Source organism: Cupressus sempervirens, chromosome 1 (assembly GCF_028749045.1).
Source record: "Cupressus sempervirens isolate cs-2001-9-10 chromosome 1, ASM2874904v1, whole genome shotgun sequence".
In the NCBI taxonomy this organism is placed as follows: Eukaryota; Viridiplantae; Streptophyta; class Pinopsida; order Cupressales; family Cupressaceae; genus Cupressus; species Cupressus sempervirens.
Genome location: NC_143118.1, coordinates 789,200,923 through 789,225,772, shown reverse-complemented (window position 1 = coordinate 789,225,772; position 24,850 = coordinate 789,200,923). Strand labels below are relative to the sequence as shown.

Below are 24,850 nucleotides of genomic sequence, written 5' to 3'. Positions count from 1 at the left end.
TATATATATATAATTTTGAAATATTTTATATTTTATTCTTTCTTTCTTAAAAGTCGCTTATTGTATTAAATTTGAAAGAAGAGATCTTCAAATCTTTGCTACAATTTTCTGCACCCCTACAACATTCCCATTTCTTGAGTTGGTTTATAATGTTTCACAAATAAGAATATCTTCAAATCTTAGTCTATATTTGATTGCTCATTACTGTGTAGTTTGTTAAGTCTCTCATGTGTATCCAACTTCTAACCATTGAACTTTTTGATCTTCAGAAAATAACATGGTCTTGATTTTCCTAATCGTCTCACATAAATAGTAAGAGTTGAAATAGCAAGGTAGTGCCATTAGCTATTCCCATAGTAATTTTGCCAGAATGGTTAAGCTAGAGTTGTCGCCTACAAATGAAAATCTTACACGAATTGAAATAACTATGAGCATCCCTAACCCTACACTAACATTAAATAGAATAGCTCATTGTACAGTCACGTGATGGAAACTACAAGAAAACTCTGCAAATTTCTGCATTTAAGCACCTGAACATTTGAGCATGCACACCCTACAAAACTATAGTGATTCGAGCATGCATTGTACAAGCCGGCCTTCTGGCCTAAAGGCTATAAATTTTTTGAAAAGAATGTGGAAACAGATGTTAATTGCCAAACATTGACTACTAATTCAATCTAACTACTTTAAACCATTCATTATAGGAATCGAATCCACTCGACACTGCTTGGAATTCTTCCATTAACAACCCTAAACAGGTAGTAACCTGAAGGAGTTGCGACTGTTGTAGGCGGAGCAGTCACCTCTACGGAATACACCCCGTCGCTTCCCGGCTCTCCAACTTTCGAAGCCGCTGCGAGCCACAAAAATCTCTGATTCATCGACCACGAATGCGTTGTGAAAGGAGGAGCGTATACATTGAACTTTATTTCCTGCATCGTAGCAACAGAAAAAACTAGAGTGAATTTGGCTCCGTACTTGATTTCCCTAGCTGACAATGAAGTTATATTTGGGCGCAAGGAACTGAAAGAGGGATCCAGATAGTATGGAAAGTAGGCTTCCAATCTCAGTTCTGTAGGAAAAGGCACGCCAGAGAATTTATACCGACTATTCGAATTGCTGCCGCCCACCAACACGCACCCATCTGGAAGAACATTAGCAGTAGAATGATACATTCGAGGAATTTTAGAGGCAGCAAGAACTGTAAATCTGTTTCCCAAATCTTCATCCGGCCTATAAAGAAACGGGCTCAGCGCAGGCTTTCTTGCAGATTGAAAACCAGCAGTTCCTTGTTCTGCTCCGTTGATTATCAGAATTTCACCGGTGGGAAGAATCAACATGTCGCCCATCACTCTCGGCCCGGGCATGTCCTCCATCTGCCACACCGTGCTCTCCGAAGTGATCTCAATTCTCCCGCAGCTCTGCAACGCATCCATGAAAATTTGATCCCGATCTGCTTTTCCAAATGCTCCGTCCGGTGCTCCTCCGTAGACGAGAATCTCCACGGTCTGAAAATCGTCTGCCGGATCAAGCGGCAGCATGACGGACGAACCGTTTGACGGGTAATTCCGGGGACCCCCGCCAGGCATGGTGGGGAAACTTCTGATCACCTCGTTGTTTCTGTAGTCGAGGAGAATTGAATCCTTGTTGGCGAAGATGAAGAGATTTCCATCCGAAGACAGATGTGTAAACGGGTACAAGTTCTCCTCGCCAGGGGTATTGGTGGTTCGCAGAAACGGGAGGTGGTAGAAGGTCTCGCCGGTTTGTTTTGTGACAAATTCATAACTAAACGAGCCTCGTCCTCCGACAATGATAATCCGTCTGTCGGGTAATATCTAGTCTGAAGAGTACCATCTTTTCTTGGAGAGTGTTGTGGATGTCTCGACCCAATCGTAGGTACTGTCATTGTAGGGGTTATAATTACGAATGACCTTCTCGCCCATTCTCCACCCGCCGGTTTGGATGAGCAATCCTTTGCTGTCAAACGAGCCCGAGGAACACTAGGTGTCGGTTAAAATGTGCAGTGGCCTCACACTGTCCATGGCAATGTCATATTCGACGGAGTGAGCCGTGCAATCTCTGGACTCAGGTGGCGGGTCATTATTACAGGGTGGGTCGGTTCTCATGATCTGAGAAGGACCGACGGTCATCTAGTCGAAGATGATCAATTTGTTGGTGTGAGTGAGCATCGTGTGCATTGCAAAAACTCCTGAGTTGTTCAACAGGGGCACCCATTTTCCTCGCTGCTGGGCCGAGCTGAGCTTTAAACATGGTGCCAAAAACCCGAAAACTGCAATCTTGAAGATTAGGTCAGCCGAGAACGACATTTTGTTTGATTCGGGAGGGTTGTGAATGAAAAATCTATGTGGACTGAAGTGACATGGATGAACCAGTCTGTGTATTGGTTGCCGGGAACTACGATGATGATTATATAGAAGGGAGAGTTTCGATGGTAAGCTGAGATTTACGCGTCATTGAATTGTTCGAACACTGAAATCTGAGTCCTTTTACAATGGGTGTTTGTCATATTTCAGAATTCACGGCCGGCTTCGACTAAAAACTAATCTCCCGAGCGGCTAAAAGATTTGTTCTCACCTCGTTGTTTGAACTGCAGCCCAGTGTTTTGATTTATTTGGGGTTTTGTATTGCCGATTTGTATCGATGGTTGTTTTTGTTGATATTACAAATCCACTCGGGCCTTCCGTCCACTTTTGTTTTGCTCTGCTCGTTTTCATTTGGGTATTATTTAGTCCTTGTTTTCGTACTAATCAAATGGTTCACGCGTCAAACATTTTTTTCACAATTTAAAAATAAGGCAGTTCGATAGTTTTGAGAATGGAGAAAGGAATGAGTTGATGGGTGTGTTTTGAACTAGTGAGTGCCATTACATGTCTTGTTAGTCGTAAATGATTGGAGAAATCGGTCGAGATATATGTTCTTATTTCTTGTCACTATACGTGAGTGGTTGACCTATGCAAACTAGGAGAGTTTATGGTACTCGTTTTGAGATTAGGTGAGCAATTAGAAAAGTAACTAAAATTGATTACGTAAAATGTATATCCTTTCTTTGCTATGATATGATAATTTGTTTAAAATGTAATATTTTGTATATTAAAAAGAAGTCAAAATTTAGGTGACTAGTCTATAATACACAGACTTAGTGATAGAGTCACTATCAACATAATAACAATTCATAATAACTCATAGATCTATAGTCAGTAGACTATACACTCACAATTAATATAAAAAACATAGCGATGGACCAACAACCTACTATCAAACTATGTCTTGCAGATAGTGAAAAAAGAAAACCACTCATGCTATACAAACATCTAGACTAATCATAGTATCAGGGATGTTCATCATAACAAATATTAAAATCATAGTGTAAATGTTCCATATCCAACCATGCAAGAGTTGAAATTTCAAGGCAGAGCGAGAACAAACATAACAGAAATAGAATTAAAAGCACAAAATGAGAAAAAGTCATCATTCTTTCGTATCTTCCTATTTCGCCTTGGACATCAACACATCCATCCAATTGTTAGCCAAGAACCAATACATCTTCCTCGTATCATCCTTCTCTTTGTGTTTCCCCTTCTCCTTCTCATGTTGTAGTAGGTCATGAAATGAGAGTCCAGCTTGATCAATTTATCCTTCTACTCTTCCCACTAAAACCACATTTTTTTTGGCTTTGTGGTGTACAAGAAAGGGAAATTTAAGGTGGAGAGAGGGTAGAAAGTAGATTTTTTTGGTTATCTAAATATCAGTTTTCCTTCTTCTCACTAAAATAATTGTACTTGAAGCTTCTTTCTACTATGTCATTAAATATGAGACTAAATTCAAATTCAAATGTAAAATTGAAGAGAAGACTTGGAGAAAACTCTATTCTCATGTTTGAAAGTCCAAATCAAAGGCTAATGCTTAGATTTGTACTTGGAAACTATTGCACTATAAATTACCAATGGATGAAAGATCAAAGGTTATGAAGATTGAACCACTCAATTGTTTATTTCTCTATAGGAGAGAAAGTCGAAAGCACAGTTTTTGGGACTACTCATGGGCGAGGGAAAAAAGGGCAGCAATATTTAAATATCTTCATACTATTTTTGGTCATGTTGTAAGCTAGTGACAAGCTATTTTGGAGCTTGCTTTCGTAATAATGGAGTGGTTGACTCAGTGAGACAAATTATTTTACTTGATATATGAAAAATTTATTGTTTGGAAATTATTCATAAGGGTGCACAAAAATTTTAGCTTAATTTTGACATCATATTTTAAATTATTTATTTACACTGCCAATTGCAGGGTGTATCCAAGGAACAAGTGAAAACTAGTACGTTGTTGGATGCCATCAAATACCATATTTTTAGCTTGATGAGAAAGACACCATGTCCTCGACACAATTGTAGTCATTGTTAAAGTTCAAAGTTTGATGCTTTTGTTCAAGAAGATTATTATGTGATGTTGTTTTTTGCATTGTTAAATCCTTGTAGTGATTCAGTTTCATTTTGTAAGAGAAACATTTTTTCACCTTCTAGTGCTGAACTGGTGGATTGATTTTCATTATTTCATGGAATCCTATTTGCTACTCTCTTATTTTTAATTCACTTAGCATTTTTTGATTAAAAAAAAAAAAAGTAAATCTTTTCTTAACTAATCAAGATCAATGCTTTGTGTGGAAAAATACATGAATTCCTTTGTATCTTGATTCAATGATAATTGACTTGGGTTGTTTAGTTTGTCTTAAAATTGATATTGGAATATATTTTTAATGGCAAAAATATGTGAAACCTCTTTCCAAAAAATTAGATAATAATTAGATTTTTTTAATGATTTTCTTTTTGTTCAATCTTTATTAGTTTTTTAAAAAATGTTTCTCATTAATCATTAACATTGGACCACATTTGGGAAAACATGCAACTCATTTTGTGCTTACTTTTGCTAGTGGTAATGGCAAATCTTGTATTCTAAGAAATTGATGATAGTATTAAAAAATAAAAATACTATCATTCTAGGATTTCTCTTTAAAAATTGTACATGGTTTATGGTTTATCTTGTTACTTTTATTACATTTCTTTCTTCATAGAAAGTCTAGTTGTATCTTTTGCAGTGAAGCACATTTTCTAAATTATTAAACTCTTTTTTAGTTCCTGCCATGGAAGAGAACTCTTTTCAAGGGTTGGAATGTAAATGGTGATTAAACTCTTTATTTTGAACTAAAAGATTATTTTGTTTACTCCTTGGACTATGTTGTTTCTAATATTTTTGAAAAAAAGACTATTGAATTTTATAGTTTCAATGCCAAAAATTAAAACTAGCATATTGCTCTGATCTTTTTCATTTGGGTATTATTTATTCCTATTTTTTGTACTAATCAAATGGTTCATGCATCAAATGTTCTTTTCATAATTTAAAAGATAGGCTATTTGATAATTTTGAGAATGGAGAAAGGAATGAGTTGATGGATGTGTTTTTAAATAGTGAGTGTCATTACATGTTATATTAGTTGTTTGTGGATGATTGGAGGAATTGGACAAAATATATGGTTTCATTTTGTGTCACTATATGTGAGTGGTTTATGTACGTAGACTAGGGGAGTTAGTGGTACTGGTTTGGAGATTAAGTGGACAATTAGAAAAGTAACTGAAATCAAATATATAAAACGTATATCCAAAGAAAAAATTAAATTAAATTTCTTTGATATGATATGATAATTTGTTAAAAATGTTATGTTTTTAATATCAAAAAATAGTCAAAATACAGGTACTAGTCTAGAATACATAGACTTAGTGACAAAGTCACTATTAGTAGAATAAAAGCTCATAGACTAGATGACTTATAAATCACATACTAAGGCTTGATTCCCAGTACAAAAGTGTTAAATAGTCGAATTTGACTTATTGTTTCCAAGTTTAATTATGCCTTAGTGTGTGTGATGTTTAAGGGTGACCCTCATACACACATAGTCAGTAGACAATACCCCCATTATTAATATAAATAACATAGTGGTAGACCAACAACCTACTATTAAACCAGGTCCCACAGATAGTAAAAAAGAAAACCATCCATGTTATAAAAGCATATAGTATTGAGGATGCTCATCATCAAAACTATTAATACCCTATTATAAATTTTTTGTATCTAGCCACCTAGGGCTTGAAAGTTTAAGTAAGAGAAAAAAAGCATAACAAAAATACAATTAAAAGCACAAAATCATAAAATGTCCTCATTCTTTCTTATCTTCCAATTTGGGCATAGACAACAGCCCATCCATCCAATTATTAGCTAAGAACTAATACATCTTCTTTGCATCCTCCTCCTCATTACTTCCCCCTTCTCCATCTCCTATTGTAGGAGTTGGATAGTAGTTGTAGCAACATGCATGAACTTGACCCCAGAATTAATCAAGGTCATGAAACAAGACTCCATCTTGATCAATCTATCCTTTTACTTTTCTAGGTTGAACCACAATTTTTTGGCTTTGTGGCTTACAAGAAAGGGTAATTTAAGGTGGAGTGAGGGTTACAAGTAGATATTTTGGCTATTTGAAAAATTAAATTTCCTTGTTCACACTAAAATAAGTGTACTCGAACCTCCCTTCTATGGTGTCATTAAATATGAGACTTAATTCAAAATTGAAATGTAAACTTAAATAGAAGACTTGGAGAAAACTTAGTGCTCAAGTTTGAAAGTCTAAATCATATTCTAATACTTAGATTTTGAATTGTAAACTCTTGCACTAAAAATCATCAGTGGATGAAATATTAAAGGTTATGAAGATAAACCCGCTTAAGTATTCATTTTGTCATACGAGGGGAAGTCTAAGCACATTTTTTGGGACTGCTCATGGGCTAGGAAAAAATGGGCTACTATATTTAAATACCTTCATACTATTTTTCTTGACACTGTAAGTTGGAAACAAGCTATTTTAGAGCTTGGCTTTAATAATTATAATGTGGTTGATTGAGCAAGACAAACTATTTTTCTTCACAAATGAAAAATTTATTATTTAACAATTTAATCAAAGCAAATTATTGATGAAAAAGTACAAATATTTGAGTTTTAAGATCATATTTAATTTTTTTATTTACACTCCCAATTTAAGCATGTATTCAAGGAACAAGTGAAAACTAGTAGGTTGATGCATTCCATCAAATGTCAAGCTTTTTATGCTTCATGAGAGTGATACCATATTCTTGAGATAATTATAGCATTTGTAAACGTTCAAAGTTTGATGTTTTTGTTCATGCTTGTTGTTGAAGAAGATTATAATGTGATGTTGTTTTTACTTCATTGAATCCTTGTAGTGATGCATTTTCATTTTGTAAGCGAAATATTTTGTTGCCTTCTAGTGCTGAAATGGTGTATTGATTTTCATTCTTCCTTGGTAATCTATTTGATACTCTCTTATTTGTAATTCACTTAAACTTTTTCAATTTTAAAAAAAAAGTAAATTTTTTATTAACTATTTGAAATTAGTGTTTTGTGTGGAAATGTGCATGGATTCCTTTCTAGCTTAAAATTTAGTGATCTTTGACTTAGGTTTTGTAGTTTGTCTTAAAATTGATATTAAAATATATTTTTTTAATGAGAACAATATGTAAAACATCTTTCCAAAATAAATAGAATTTTTGGAAGAATTTTTTTTGTTCAATCTTATTGATTTTGTTATGATAGTCAATTAATTAAAAAATTTCTTAATCTTCAACATTGGAGTACATTTAGGAAAAATGTGTAACTCTTTTTGTGTATACATTTGGTAGTGTTAATGGGAAAGTTTGTATTCTAAGATATTGATGATAGTATTAAAAAATAAAAATACTATCCATCTAGCATTTCTCTTTAGAAATTGTGCATGGTTTATGGCTTATCTTGTTACTTTTATTACATTTCTTGCTTCATAGAAAATCTAGTTGAATCTTTTGCAATGAAGCATATTTTAAAAATTTATTAAACTCATTTTTAGTTCCTGCCATGGAAGAGAACTCTCATCAAGGGCTGGAATGTAAATGGTGATTAAATTTTTATTACTAAGAACCAATATATTGTTTTGTTTACTCCTTGGAATATGTTATTTTTAATATTTTCAAACAAAATATTATTGAAGTTTATAATTTTAATGCCAAAAATGAATACAACACATTTCTACCACCTAGATGAAAGGCTTTAGAGAGTTTTATGAGTGAGAAAGAGTGAATATCAAATTTAAACTGTCAGAGTTATCATTTATGTAGAAGGATGTAGTAGTTAGTATATTTCTCTTCTATTAGGGATATCAATTTTGCATATCGAAGAAACAATCTTTAAATAGTGATTAATATTTTGCATTTAACCAATTAAATTGCTATATTTATTTCCATTATTTTTTCTTGTTTATGTGTAATATATAAAAAAAACATATTTTTTACCCATTATATATGTACAAATATTTGTGAAGTTTTTTATTGATGCTACTAAATGCTAGAAGAGGTCTTTCCTAATAAGAATGAAACAAAATGCTTAATCTCAAAGTTGTCTATTAGTGCATTGCATGAGTTGCACAAGAGATCTCTTGTAGTGTGTTATAGGTTTGTGTAAAAAATACTATTTAATGGGCTACCAAAACAGTAGAGGAGAACATCAGATTTGGGATAATTTTGAAGTTTACATATTTTAGTTGTTTTACTAATTTTAAACAAAATGACAAATAAGATTCAAATATAACTAGAATAGTTTATCTGTCATATCAAAGAAAAGCGCATTTGGAAGCATTTCATAACTACAATTTTAATGTGCCAAAATAGGTGTTTTAAGACAATATTTCCATGTGCTTTGCAATTGTCATTTTTTCTCTTTTTGTTTCAAAATTAGTTCTCCTTTTCAAGCTTTATCATGGAGAGATTCGTAGTAACACACCATGCATAAAAGGCTTGAATATTTTTGTGCTTCTCCATTCAATTATAGTTTTGAATGGATTTTCTTATCTATGGAGTTGTTATCGATTCATATCTCTTCTTTCTCAATGGTTCTCCTTGCAATCTTTCTTGTACGTACCATTGAGCCTAGTATTCAGGCTTTTCTAACTCAACAAGTATATTATGTTCTTTGGAATGTAGAAATATATGCATGGTATGGGAGGAAAACATTTTTTTATTTTTTCTAATTTTCTTTTTATAATGTGATCCTTTCTCTTTTCCTCTTTCTAGGAGGGTTTGATGAATGTTGTTACAAAATTTATGCAAGGGTTATAAAGTTTGTGAATTTTGAAAAATTATTTCTTAAAATAAAACTTTGCTTTCTATTTTTTTTTGTTTATCTTTAGAAAAAATTGGGGAGTTATTAATTTTTCTATTGCTTTGAGAAATACATTTATCAGTTGTTATCTTCCATTCTATGCCCAACTGTCATTATAAATATATATTAAGAGTAATGTGAGTTGGAATATGTAATTTAGTATATGTACTATGTTCATGTTCATGCTCATATCTATATTTTTTTTCCTTATAAGAACTCCTAGTTTCTTCTAGTACACCTCTTAGCCAACATATTGATACAAATAGTTTTGTAGAGAACAAATTAATAATGGTCTCTAATGTTTTGACTTTGGGTGATTTAACCATTATGTTTTCCTCACACCCTATAATGTAACTTTTTTGTGCAATAATTTTGACTTTTCCTCCATGCCAATTGTTATCCAATGTATTGATACATTTTATTTTAAGAAATAATTAGAAACCATAAAGGTAATCCTATTAAAATGTTGATTTATTTTCCAATTTCTTACAACATTTTTTATCCTTCTTTAATAATTTTTTTTAAATTATGAAAATCGAGCTCTTTTTTCATTTATTTCATTAAAGCCAATATCACAAAAATACTACTTCAATTGTGCAATACTAGAAGATATTATATTCATGTATCCCTTTAAGAAAATATCAAAGGAAGAGCTTACACAAAGTTTTGAACTCTTTCCATTTATTATATTAAGTAAATCCTTTTGGATGGAGAGTAGATTAGTTTAGCAATTTTTTTTTTGTCTTCATGATGAGATTATCACTACTCAATTTTGTTTAACCATTAATTTTTGTTGATCTTCAGTAGACACATATTTTATTATGGTTTGGAACTTTTGTTTTGATTATTTAGTGAAAAAAAGGGAAGTTACTTAATAGGATGTAGGTCCCCACTTGTTCATACTAAATCATTCAAGTATGTGTATGAGGAAAAGGAGAATCATCAAATATGATACTTTCTTGAATCCAAAATTTATTAGAAAGGCATAAATAAAGTAATGCACACCAATACTGAATTTTATTATGTGGAAAGTAATACATACTTGAGAAAATACTCTTTGTCCTATCTATGATAATATTTATGAAAAATTGCACTAATTTACTAAGAAAAGTAAATCTACGTGTCAACTATATACAATCATCCCAATTAAGATACAAACTTATGCTAAAGTTTTGAATTGAAATGAAAGATATATGACTCACCTTGACATGTATAGAGGAATGTGTGTTTTTTTTCTATTAAAAATGAAGACATAAACGTGTTTTGAAAAATCAAACTATAGCTCCCCAAATAGATTAGAAAACCTAGAAAAATCCAAAAACTATTTTTCTACTGAAGGCTTGGAGAACAAGTGGACTTGGTGGAAACCCTTATCGATGATTTTTCATGATGTCAACATCTTCTTGAGGCAATATAACTAGTCCATCCCAATTTTTTTAGAGATCTTTCAATGATTTATTTCTAGATTTTCAACAACAAATATACTATCCTTCTATTGCACATAGTAATTTAGGTTTTTGTTTTTGAATGGACGAGATTCCTTGGTTGACTCTAGATTTAGACATCAACCTTCAATTAAAATCTAAATGCATGTAAAAGAAATAATATAATGTAAGTATTCACTTTTCTTGTAAAATCCCTTGTCAATAAAGATTTTTCCTTGTTGCACATGTTGTTGATGTTGAATTTGATTATGTAGAATGTAGGATATCTCCACAAAATGTAATCAATCTACCAGAACTACATCATGGAGTCAAGGATTTAAATGTGCATCAATAAAGAATATAATTAACTATTCAAGGTAGATGTCATCCGTTAACATCCAAGAATATGCTAGATCTTGAAGAGGAAACGCTCACAGGGGATCCTTCAATAGTTGAAGAAACTTTCTTTATTAAATGATTAAATGCCTTAAATTCTTGGTAGAACTCCATTGCTCACAATCACAAGGAAAGAGGTAGACCTAGTTGACCTCTTATAGAATAGGCCAACCTCTTATAAAATAGGTCAACATTTCTTGACCTATTCCTAAAGAAGAGGGAAAGAAGGGCTTCTAGAAGTCTTATATCGAGTGCAAATAGATTTGGGAAAGCAGAAACAAAATAGCAGAAAGAGATCATTGAGCATAAATTCATCCATGCTCCAAGAAGTCATCATGTAATGGGTCTTAAAAGATCTTAAAATATTGGTGCTTGCATTTTAAGACAATACATTTATTCCCCATTTCAATAGGAGTATGAGTTTCCTTAAAATCATAGTAAAGTAGAACAAATGTAAGAGCTAATCATATTATGACTTAGGAAAGAAAGTAACCATCAAGTGCCCAAGACACATGAGTATTAATCATATCCAAAATCACAATAAGAGATATAGTGCTATAAAATAAGTGTCATTTCTTTCCCAATAAGGTTTGAGTGCCTTATTTTGAGCCACACGAGAAAACTATTAGCTTACTTTTTATTACCTTTATTTGATTTATGGCATTATTCTAGTGTTTTATCTATATAGAATTCTAGTGCCTCACATTGTCATCATCTAGCTATATATATATATATATCTATATCTATTATTCCACCATTCTCAATTTTGTATATTATCTTCCCTTCTATTATCTTCAATTAATCTATGTCATTATTCTAGTGCTTTATCTATATAGAATGATAGTGCCTCACATTGTCATCATGTACCATTATTTTCACGTGTAACTTGTGCTAGTATTTAAGGTAGCAAGCTTGTAGAGTTTAGTACTTATTTTCATAGTTGATCTTTTTTGTAATTGAAAGATATTTATTATTTAGTATTTATTCTCATGAATCATTAGATCAATTAATCTCATTTTTCTTGAAACATATTAACATCTCTTGGTGTAAGGTGATGTAAGGAAAGGCCATCCATTGAGACTTTACCTTGTCTCTAGATTGGTGCAATTTTTCTTCCCCCACATTTTGGTGAACATGAAATGAAATAAGAACCTTTGTTGTGATGGTATTATAAAAATTATGGTAAATATATCTCTAATTTATATGCCTTCTTGAAGGGTGCCAAAAATAATCATAATATTCACATGTCTAGATGAACTATATAATGGAGAACCTTATCCCTATTATTTTTCAGTATCAATAAATGACAACTATATTATGTATCCATTTTACGCTACTTTTTGGGTACACATTATCATATAGGAGGTGCTCTTTGTCAAAAAATTGAACATGGGAAAGAATGATGAGTATCTCACCATGATCAAGACACGTGATGGTTTGTCCTTTGAATTTCTAGGTCTACCACTTTGAATATCTAGGTGGGACCAAAATCAATCTTCTTGATTCTTGTGGTCTTTGGGGTCACACTAATATCTTGTAGGTTAATTTTATGGAAGTTTTCTTTTTGGTTGTATATAAGTTCCTATAGATTCCTCATGAAGGGATCATTCACATATTAAGGATACTAGATGTTATCAGTCATTATCTTGTGGGGTTTTCTCCTTTGATCACTTTTGGCCCACTCAAATATGGCCCCTCCATCCATAGAAAGATATCACATTTATTTTTTATCCATATCATAAGCTAGATGAACTAAATCTAAAGTTGAAGGACCTCCCCTTTCTTATCCCTCTCATGAGGATTAAAATTCTTCACCATTTTCCCCTTCTTCATCAGGAGCCCAAGGAAAGAATTTTGCCCATATTAACTTTTCTATCTTGCATTGATTGATGAAGCCCTCAATGGTATCTTATATTTGAGCACCCACATCTCACATGGATGATAGAGAAAAATCCATTTTGTCAAATCTCAAGGTGAAACTACATCCTTCTATCCTCATTATCCCAAACTTACCTCCTATCATCTATTCATAGAGTAAGAGATCTTATAGGACTACACAATATCCTCTAAGAAGAATTCATCATCTATCATTCACAAGAACCACCTTTTATTAAGATCTTATCAAATGTCCCTATTTTAGGGATATAATATACAATCTTATTATTTGTGGACATCTTTTGTTTAGTCTTCAATTTTTAAATATAATGGAAATATTACTTAAATGATAGAAATTAGATACTTTTATGGTCAAATTTGATCTTGGATTTTAATTGGTATGATTCCATCTATTTATTATATATTTCAATTGATCTCACATCTAATTATTATATATTTTCATTATGTGAAAATAATGATTTTAGTGTTAAGATTTTATATAAAAAGATCAAATTTTAGGACAATTGTTGATCTATCTTTGAAGATATAGAATTACAATCAATAGTTGTATATATGCAAATAATTTTACTAACATTTAAATGTTGTTTTCCATGTATATTTTCAATAATTTTAAAACTTTTGAATTAATATAGATCAAAATTACTAGATAGTCGGAGATGCAGAAATCACTTTAGTTAAAAATTGTCATAGCTTCTTAAACTAATGAGTTCATTGAAGTTGAATACAATGTAGATTTGTGCTCTTTAAAAATAACATAGAATGTGGTCAAGAACATATTGTAGGAGACTTAAAAAATTCACATAAGTTGTTGTTTACTCTTCGTATCAAATGAATATTTGTTTATAATTTAAATATTTTAAAATAATACTAGAAAAATTTTAAATAAGAAAATAATAAATTTTAATATAAAATCTTGATTTTTAATTATTTCAGAATAAAGAAAATTGAAAGTAAAAATAATATAGAAATAAAGAAGACAGTATCATTGAATAATAAATGTCAAATTTATAATCCCTAAAATGAAAAAGATAAAAAGTACTAAATGGCTAAAAGAAAATATACATTTAAAATTACTGATTGGTAACTACAAATCTTTATCATTCAAATTAATCAAATTAATCACTTAGATCTACAATATAAGTTTGTTAGATATTGATACTAATATACAAGCCCTATGTAGAAACAAATTGAGGGCTAGGGAATCCTATAGTAGGAATTTTTCATGAGGATAACTTGTTCCTTATTTATGTAAGTCATGGGATAGTTAGTGTTTAGATTGGCTCAGAGAATGCTTTGATCATAGATTGTTTGTAAGACCCCTAGACCACAGTATTGTCACTCATATGCTTCTCCAGCTTTAATGATAAGAGAATTTGTTAAGAATCTAAACTATAGAAAGTTTATTAGCAGCTATCCATTGTCAATGTTCGAAGATGGGCACTTTATTTGTATGTAGAAGTGTCATGTGCATTGCTGAAATGCTTGCATTTTCCACTAAAAGCTCCCATCTTCCTGTAAGAAATAAATCACAACTTTAAAAACTTCACTTGGCACTAACTATTGCTGAGTGCCAGTTTGCTCGACACCTTAAGGAGCTGAGCGGTAGATTTCTTGGCATGTGAAGGCACCAAGTGATAGGTAGTAGGTGTTGAGTTAGCTCGACACAAGAAGAAGCCAAGTAAGCTTGGCACATGAAGACACTGAGTAAGCTCAACACACAAAGGGTAATTCTTGGCAATAGTGGATTCCAAGTGAGCTCAAATCAAACTAAAAAAATATAACTTAGAGAAATCTCAATGTGAATGTTTCCACCATTAAAACTAGAGAGCCAAAGCTTAAAGCTTCTAAAGAAACTTCTCAAATGTAATGAATAGGAGAAGAACAATGGATTCAAGTATGCCTGCTTTCTTTCTATTCAAATTTGATTAAAAATATTACAAAATCTGGGAGCATTCGACTTCAACTAGAAAACCCTAAAACTTGAACAACTTCAATATGTCAAAACTTTAAACTTGCAGCTCTAATGACTGCATACAATGGTGCCTGAAGCAATCACTACTTCAACAGGACAAATCCAACAATAATGAACTTATAGAATGAATAGAAGAAATTCATGCAACTGGATGACACAAACTTCCTTCTGTCTCTACAATGACTGATCTGCTGATCAACTTCTTTCTTCTTTCTCTGCTCTGCAACTCTCTGCTAAACTTGTGATCTACTAAAATCACTTGAATGAATCTAAAACATTCCTTTTGTCATACATTTCCCCCTCTTTCCTGATTTCAAAAACTCACCCATTGTAGTTATTGTTTCTATCTGTTCTGGAGTCTGTTAGGTGGTAGGTGGGTGTTTGGATCCAGGGACAAATGACCATTGCATTTAATATTCCAACACTCCCCCTTTGTCCTGAGCCAAAAAAACAAGGATCAATATTGATCCAAATCAACTACACCAAGACACTCTCTTAGGTGTACAAAAGTTCCAATGCCTAATGGCTTAATAAAAATATTTGCTAGCTACTGCTTAGATCTGCAAAATTCCATCTTGATATCCCCATTCTCCACCAACTCTCTAATGAAGTGATATCTGATCTCAATATGCTTGTTTCTACCATGGAAGATTGGATTCTTGGACAATGCAATTGATGAGATGTTGTGACAATAAATTGTGGTTCCATCCTCTTGCCTTTCATTCAAATCTTTCCAAATCCTCCTTAGCCGAATTGCTTGAAATGTTACTGCATTTGCTGCTATGTATTCAACCTTTTCTTTAGATTGAGAAATAATAGGTTGCTTCTTGGATGCCATGAAATTGCACCTGATCCCATATGGAACATGTATCTAGAAGTGCTCTTCCTATCATCTATACTTCCAGCCCAATCACTATCAGTATAACCCACCAACTTGAAATCATTATTTGTAGTATACAAAATTCCAAATCCCTTGGTACCTTTCACATACCTTAGGATCCTCTTTCTCACTTGCCAATGGGAATCCTTTGGTGTTTTCATAAATCTAGAAATCAAACTTACTGCATGCATCAAGTCTGGTCAAGTTACAGTCAAATACATTAAACTTCCAACCATACTCTTGTATAGTGTCAGATCTAGTCTCTTGCTAGAGTCTTCCTTGCTTAACTTTAGACCTACTACTATTGGTGTGGGGCCTGCCTTACTGTTCTGCATTTTGAATCTCTCCAAGATCTACCCTACATATTTTTCTTGAGAGATGAAGATGTCATTATGCATTTGTTTTACTTCTATTCCTAGAAAGTACTTCAAGAGACCTAGATCTATCATTTCAAACTCATTTTTCATGGCCTCTTTGGACTCACCAATCAGAGCCTTGTCATTACTAGTAAGAATCAAATCATCTACATACAAGACAACAATCAACACATTTTCATTTTTTGCCTTGATGTAGAGAGTAGGCTCACCATTGCTTTTGTTAAAGCCATTGCTCATCAAATATGAGTCAATCCTACTATACCATGCCCTTGGAGCTTGCTTGAGCCCATAAAGAGCTCTCTTCAATCTATATACTTTATTCTCTTAACCTGCAACTTCATAACAAGGTGGCTGCTCCACATACACTTCTTCCTTGAATACACCATTTAGGAAGGCAAACTTCACATCCATTTGATATAACTTCCATTTGTGTTGAGCTGCAATTGCTATGACAGCACACACAGTTTTCATTCTTGCAATCGAGGCATATGTCTCATCATGATCTCTACCATACTATTGTTTGTAGCCCTTGACTACCAGCCTCGCCTTATGCCTATCAATCTTTCCTTCAACATTGCATTTGGTCTTGTAGACCCATTTCACTCCAATCACTTACTTTTTGGAAGGAAAATTAGTTAGCTCCCATGTCTCATTCCTTTCTATAGCATCTATCTCCTCATCTATGGCCTTACACCATTTCTTCTCGTTAACAAATTCTTCAAAATATATTGGATCACAATGAGAAATAATGCAAAATTAACACTCTCATCATTATCTTCATACCTTTCATCTTGGCATATCTCCCTAAGACTCTTGGTCATTCTTGGTAATAGAGAAGGAGAGCGTCGAATCAGAATCTTCACTCCTACTACTTTTTTGACTAGTTCGGTCTTCATTGGTACTCGACATTGACACTTAGTCATGCCTAGAGGAGATCAGCAATGACTGAGGTTTCTTGCCTTTTCTTCTATTTTCTCCTTCTTGTTGCTATTCAACGACATCTTCTTCACTCATAATTGGCACTTTACTTGAAGCGCTCAGTGACTCATCAGTTGGACCATACCAAGATTGATTTCCAAGAAATTCCACATCTCTTGAAAGAATCATCTTGTTGTTCAATGGGTCATACAATCTATATGCCTTTGATTCTAAGCTCTGCCCTATGAAGATGCACTTCACACCTTTGTCATCCAATTTTTTCCTTTTCTCTTTAGGCACATGTGCATATGCAACACATCTAAACACCCTTAGGTATTCAACTGTCTATCTTCCTCGTGACCATGCTTCCATTGGAATTTTATCATGGACTACCTTTGTAGGACACCTATTAATTAGGTAAACTACTATTGCCACAACCTCTCCCCAAAATTCAGCTGGGAGACCTTTCTCTTTCATCATGCTCCTTGCCATTTGAACAATTGTCCTATTCTTTCTTTCAACCACTCCATTTTGTTGTGGTGTATAGTTGGCTCTGAGCTCTTTCTTTATGCCATGTTTCCTGCAAAAAATTACAAAAGAATTGGAGGTATACTCCCCTCCTCTATCTGATTTTAGGACCTTGATATAGTGTCCACATTCTCTTTTAGCCTAGGCTTTGAAATCAAGAAACTTATCAAATGCTTTCGATTTAGATTTCAAAAAATAAACCCATGTCCTATGACTGAAATCATCAATAAATGTCATGAAATTAGTACTCCCCACCAATGGAAGTAACTTGCATAGGACCGACTAGCTCAGTATGCACTAACTCTAATGGATATCTAGCCCTCCTAGAATCTCCAAAATTAAAGGGAAGCCTATGTTGCTTACCCAAAATACAAGCCTCATACTTGTCACATGAATTTCCTATTCATGGCAAACCTTCTACCATTCTTTTATTTGACAACAAATTTAAACTAGCATAGCCAAGATGACCATACCTAAGGTGCCATAGCCGTGAGGGGTCTTCAATCACACTCCTTAGAGCTAATTGTCTGGGATGTGCATCACTAACTTGAGATTAGAAACATGTCTCAATCCTTAAGGGAAACATTCTATTCTTTGTCATTTGAACTGCTGCAAGTAAATTCTTGCTCCCATCTTTTTCTTGAATGATGCACCTCTCATTCTCCATTAGAACTTTGTATCCATTTTGAATAAGCTGACCAATACTCATCAAATTGTGCTTCATACCAGGGGAAAAATACACATTTTGTATTTCTTTCTTCTCACCTTGCTTGGTGCGAACCATAATAGATCCTTTACCCACTACTGGTAGGGTTCCATTGTTACACATTTTAATCTTAGATTTGAAACTCTTGTCAATGAATGAAAACAAGGTTTCATTACCACTCATGTGGTTGCTACATCCACTATCAAGGTACCAAACCTTAGGGCTTACTTCTTCACCAACATTACACATGATGAAGGCAGTGGCATTGTTTCCACTTCCCATGTTCACGTCAGCCACATTTGCTTGTCCTGACTGATCATTTTGCTTCTTCCAACTTTCACTTGTATGATGGCCATATTTATGATAGTAGTAGCATTCTACATTACTCCTATTTAAGTTTTTGTTTTCCTTACCTCGTCTTGAAGTATTTTGTGAGCTACTTGCTCCATCTGCTCTTCTTGAACTTTCTGCTACAACATTTCTTTGTCTTCCATTACCTCTGCCTCTACCTATGGAGTTTTTTCCTGAGCCATTTCTTCCTCTCCCCCTTCCTCTTGGATTTGGTTGAGCCTTGAATGCTTGCTCTTGGGAAGAAGAAGATGCAGATCTGTTGATCCAATGCTCATGGGTTTGAAGAGTACCCATCAACTCATCCATTGTCAAAACAGTGAGGTCTTTTTCCTCTTCTATGATCATGACCAAATTGTCATATTTATGAGGTAAACCCCTCAATATCTTTTCCACTATTGCCTACTCTTGATAGTCTTCTCCATTTGATTTCAGTTGATTAATCACATTGGAGGTCCTTGAACTGAAATCTGCAACTGATTTATTTTCCTTCATCTGAAGGTTCTCAAACTCCCTCCTTATATTCCATGTCTTTACTGTACAAAATTTATCATTCCCCTTGAAGTTCATCTCAAGGATATCCCATGCTTTCTTTGCATAATTTTTTGCTGCAATATTTGGGAATACTATCTCTGTTATTGCTACTTCAATCAAGCTTAATGTCTTAGCATCCTTCCTCCTTCACTCTTTAAGCTGAGTCTTTTGATTATTAGTAAGAGCAGCATACTGAGCTGGGTCTGTCACATCATTGAACCCATTAACTACAAACTCCCACAAATCATTTGCAACCATTATGGTTTTCATCTTCTTTTCCCATGTATCATAGTTTTGTTCATTGAATGGTGGTGGCTGCTGCCATATCTATCTTATATCTATTGCCATGTCAAATATCCCAAGAAAAAAAATGCCCTAACTCATTGTGGATGTGGGGCCTCAAAGCTCAGATACCATGTGAGAAATAAAGATGCTCCTCCAGCTTTAAAGATAAGAGAATTTGTTAAGAATCTTGACTATGGAAAGATTATTAGTAGCTATCCATTGTCAATGTTTGAAGATGGGCACTTTATTTGTGTGCAGAAGTGTCATGTGCATTGCTTAGATTCCCACATTTTCCATTAAAAGCTCCTATCTTCCTGTGAGAAATAAATCACAACTTTAAAAAACTTTACTTGGCACTAACTATTACCAAGTGCCAATTTTCTTAACACCTTAAAGAGCCAAGTGGTAGATTGCTCAACACGTGAAGGTGTTGAGTGATAGGCAATAGGTGCCAAGTTAGCTCGACACAAGAAGAAGCCAAGTAAGCTCAGCACACAAAGAAGCAGAGTAAGCTCAACACACAAAGGGCAATGCTCAGCAACAGTGGATGCCGAGTGTGCTCAGCTCAAATTGGAAAAATTATAACTTAAAGAAATTTCAACGTGAATGTTTCCACCATTAAAACTAAAGAGCCAAATCTTGAAGCTTCTAAATTTTTTTTTTCAAATGTAATGAATAAGAGAAGGACAATGGATTTAAGTATGCTTGGTTTCTTTCTATTCAACTTTGATTAAAAATATTACAAAATTTGAGAGCATTCGGCTTCAACTAGAAAACCCTAAAACTTGAACAACTTCAATATGTCAAAACTTTAAACTTGTAGCTCTAATGGCTAAATTCAATGGTGCCTAGAGTAATCACTACTTCAACAGGACAAATCCAACAATAATGAACTTAGATAATGAATAGAGGAAACTCATACAAATGGATGACACAAACTTCCTTCTATTTCTACAATGACTGATCTGTTGATCAACTTCTTTCTTCTTTCTCTGCTCTGCAGCTCTCTACTAAACTTTTGATCTACTGAAATCACTTGAATGAATCTAAAATATTCTTTTTGTCATACTTTTTCCCCTCTTTCTTGATTTCAAAAACTCACCCACTATAGTTATTGTTTCTATCTGTTCTAGAGTCTATCAAGTGGTAGGTGGGCATTTGGCTCTAGGGACAAATGGCCATTGCATTTAATATCCCAACACTTCCTTTGTGCATTTGATGTGGTCCAACATTCAGAAAAATAATTAATAAAGCGCATAAGAACATGGATTGCATCCTTGGCCACTTTGATTATGTAGATCCCTCCATCATCATCTACTTGGCTTGTACAATGCCAAAAGCAATTGATATCCAAATTATATCTAATAGAATTGTTTCAATTTTGGGGTTCTCTGAAGACTTTCTTCCTTCAGTTTATCTTGGCATTCCTTTTTTTATGAAGGTGAACAAAATCAGCTATTGGTTACCTATCATTGAGAGAATCAAGGCTAGGATAGTTGCTTGGAAAGCTAGACGGCCTTCAATTGCAAGGAAAATCCTTCTTGTTAAAACAATACTTTTAGCCATTCCCAATTATTATGTTTCAGTGCTAAAAGCTGCCGTATCCATCATCCAAATAATTGAAAAGATTCTGAGAGACTTTTTATGGGTAGAAAATTAAAATGGGGAAAATTAAATTCCACTTGTCTCACTTCAAGATTTGATACAAGTCAAAATACATAGTGGAGTTTACATTCATGATTAGGGTAAAAGAAACCAAGTTTTTGGAGGAAAGTTAGTATGACAAATGTATTCCAAGCTAGATAATAAATGGTGTCAAATCATGCAACACAAATATCTAGATAATCTTTTTCCATCTAGAGTTCTCTCCATACAAAATCCCTCCAAAGGCTCCTCCATCTCGAACTTCATGATGGCATCTAGAGATATTATCATCCAATACATTACTAGGGAGGTGAATAATGGTGACAAGGCTAACTTTTGGCATGATTCTTGGGATGATCTACCCTCTCTCATTCATACAACTTATTGGATGACATTGTTGCTTCTTCTGAAGCAATTTGGGGTAAATCCTTGGCAAACTATATCTTTGCAATTTGGTTATTTTCTAGAACGGTAATCTAGAAGGATCTAGATGAACCCCCTATTTCAGTGCAAGATAGGATCATATTTTTGGCAATTCTACCAAATAGAGTGGTCTGCTTATCATGAAAGGAAGATAAGTTGATATGGGCTATGGGAAAATAAGGTTCTTATAGCATTAAAGATGGCTATAGGATTGTCCAGCAACAATATCCAAATAACATTCACAACCATGCTTTCTCATTTTTTTGAAACCTAGCCACTCTCCCCAAAGTTGGGTGCTTCACTTGGATTGCACTAAAAAAAAGATTCCTCACTAGTGATCGGCTTATCAAATTCAATATTGCTCAACCTTTCAACTATCGCTTATGTGATTTTGGATTGGAAGATTCAGATCACCTCTTCTTGAACTGTCCTTTTGCAATTCAATGCTAGCAATTTGTTCTTTACAAGCTTCACTACCCTACTTCTCTTCTTGACAAACTATGGGATCTCTTTCAAGCATGGCTGGTATTACACAACTCTTCTCTCTTTCCTAGCTTATGGAAATGCATCCTGACTATTATAGTTTGGGGTATTTGGTTGGAATGCAATAAAATAATTTATTAGAATTGCTCTTCATCTATTAGCTTTGTTCTGATAGGCATAGAAAAATCCATATCATAAATTGTTAATGTTAGTCATCATAGAGCCAAATGCAATCTAGTTTTGTCCATTTGGGATAGCTGTGTTATTCGGGATTGGAAAGGCATCCATATTCCTATTGGCTGGAAATAACACATTTACTCAAGTTCTTCTCATAGTAGAGATTCAATCCATTAGATTCCTCTTTGTTGTGATACATGTAAAATCAATTTTGATGGTACCTTCTATGGAAAAATGGGTAAGTTAGGGATTGGTATTTGTATTTGATACCATCTTGGTGATTTTCATTCCATTTAAGCATCTTCCATTCCAACAGGGACAAATAACATGGTCGAGGGTTCTACCCTTTTTGAAGGATTAATTTTGGCTAAGTAAGGGGGGTTTCAATAAATTCAAGTTGAAGGAGATTTGATGGTTATAATTAATTCATGCATTAAATTGGAATCATACTCTTGGAAATTATCATACGTCCTTGAACAAATTTGGCTTCTTTTCAATGCATTCAAAGTAATTCACATTTCCCACTCCGAGGGAAGGAAATATGACTATCTTACTAACTTAGGATGTAATGGGGAGACTATTGATGACTTAAATCTAGGAGAATTTATAAAAGCTGACAAGGTATTTCAAAAAATTAACAGTGGAAGATTAAAAAACATGCAAATCTTATGTAATTTTAGATATCAACTTCTGCTTGTATATGATGAGGATTTCGAGTTTTCTTCTTGATTCTTTCGTAAAAGAGTCTTTTAATCAGTTTTATAATAAATATATATATGGTAGCCTGCCCTTTGCTTTAAAAATATATATATTTGTAAAAATATATTTTACAAGTTTTTATGTTAAGAAGTTCTATAAAATAATATAAAATTATAAAATACAATTATCAATTAGTAATATATGTCAAGTTAAGAAAGTTTTAAAGTTTATAGATGTATTAATTGGTAAAAAAAATCATATTATGTTTTAAAAATATATCATATATTGAGTATAATAATTTTTAACAACTTATTCATAAATTGAAGTGTAATATTGATGGTTTTATAGAAACTTAACCTATCAATTCATAGTGTTCAGAGAAAATTCAACCTCATATAAAACTCAAAAGTGAAAAATGGCCAATACAACCATCAATTTTCATCATACAAATGTGTAATAACATCATGTTTTTCCCACATGTTAAATTAAATCAATACTTCTAACCAAAAATATTTTAGGTAATAAATCTGATGCATTTAATTTTGCGTAAGGAGATATTTCTATTACAAGAGGAATAAAGTTGATTCAGTCAATGATAGCTACCATTGGCTTAGAGTATTCAATTAATGATGGATATCATTGGGGTTTTCACTATTTTTCATTTTATTTTTACATTTATTGAAATTTTAAAATATTATTATTTTTAAAATAATAGTTTTATAAATTATTTTAAATTATTAAAACAATATTAAATTATTATAGTTATATTATATATGCATGCATGTATGATATTCTAGAGTTAGTATTAAATATTATTTAAATTTATATATTGTTAGGAAAAGAATTAATTTTCTTATTAATATTGTCAACTAAAAAGTAAAAAAATATTCAAGAAGGGGACTAGAAAATTAATGTAGTCTATACATAAAATCAATTATCTTATAAATATTGATATGTAATATTGATCAATTTAAATATACATGTAATATAATCTATAATTACTATAAATGATGTTTATATAATTCATATTTAATATATAGTATTTAAGTCACAATTATAAAAAGTTAATGTTTCTTTTGTCCTTAAACGAATGACTCATGGAAGGTGGGATTAAGAGATCCGCTTTCAACAATTAATGAATAATACTTAATCTCTACAATAGAAAATGATAAAAAATATTGGTCTTTATACTTTAAAAATTCAAAATTTCAAGTATTTATTGTTTCTACTTTAAACTACTTTTCAATATTTCATTTCTATGTCTGCTTTATTTTTGGCTACCTTTTAATTTAAAAAAATGTTCAATATTCAAAACTACCAAGTAATTTGTATACATCAATAAGATTACTCATATAAATCTAAGTTTTAGAATCTTTGATCATATTGATTATCATTGCTAACCTTTATCGCTAATATATTTTATATTCCGATGATTATCAATAAACATTTAAATATAGACCTCTGACTCAATAGTTGTTTTCTATTAAATATAAGAGGATGAAAAAGCAATAGAACTAGAGAGTTTACAGATTATCAACAAGGAGGCCTAGCTTCCATTTGACAATAGAGTATCAAATGTATAATGACATCAAAACATGAGGAACAACCAACTAATGTAAAATAGCAAAGTGAACATCCATCCAGGTAGTCTAGCCTAGCGGACCCTCTACCAAACAATGTTTTTGCTCTCTTGAATTTGAGTTAATATGAGCAACTCTTCTTTTCTAGCATTAACATTCTTCCTTATCTCCCTATTCAGTCTTTTAGACACCTGATCAAAAGCATGCAGGTCATCCAACATTCTTCTCCATTGATATCCATGTTTCAGCTCATAGTAGAGGAAGGTAACATGACCATCTTCCAATATTCTCTTCAACTTGTCTT

General features: G+C 32.8%; 1 pseudogene; it reads right to left on the bottom strand.

The window, feature by feature from the left end:
* Nucleotides 1-698: 698 nt before the first annotated feature.
* Nucleotides 699-2,327, bottom strand: LOC149580234 (aldehyde oxidase GLOX pseudogene; annotated as a pseudogene).
* Nucleotides 2,328-24,850: the final 22,523 nt, after the last annotated feature.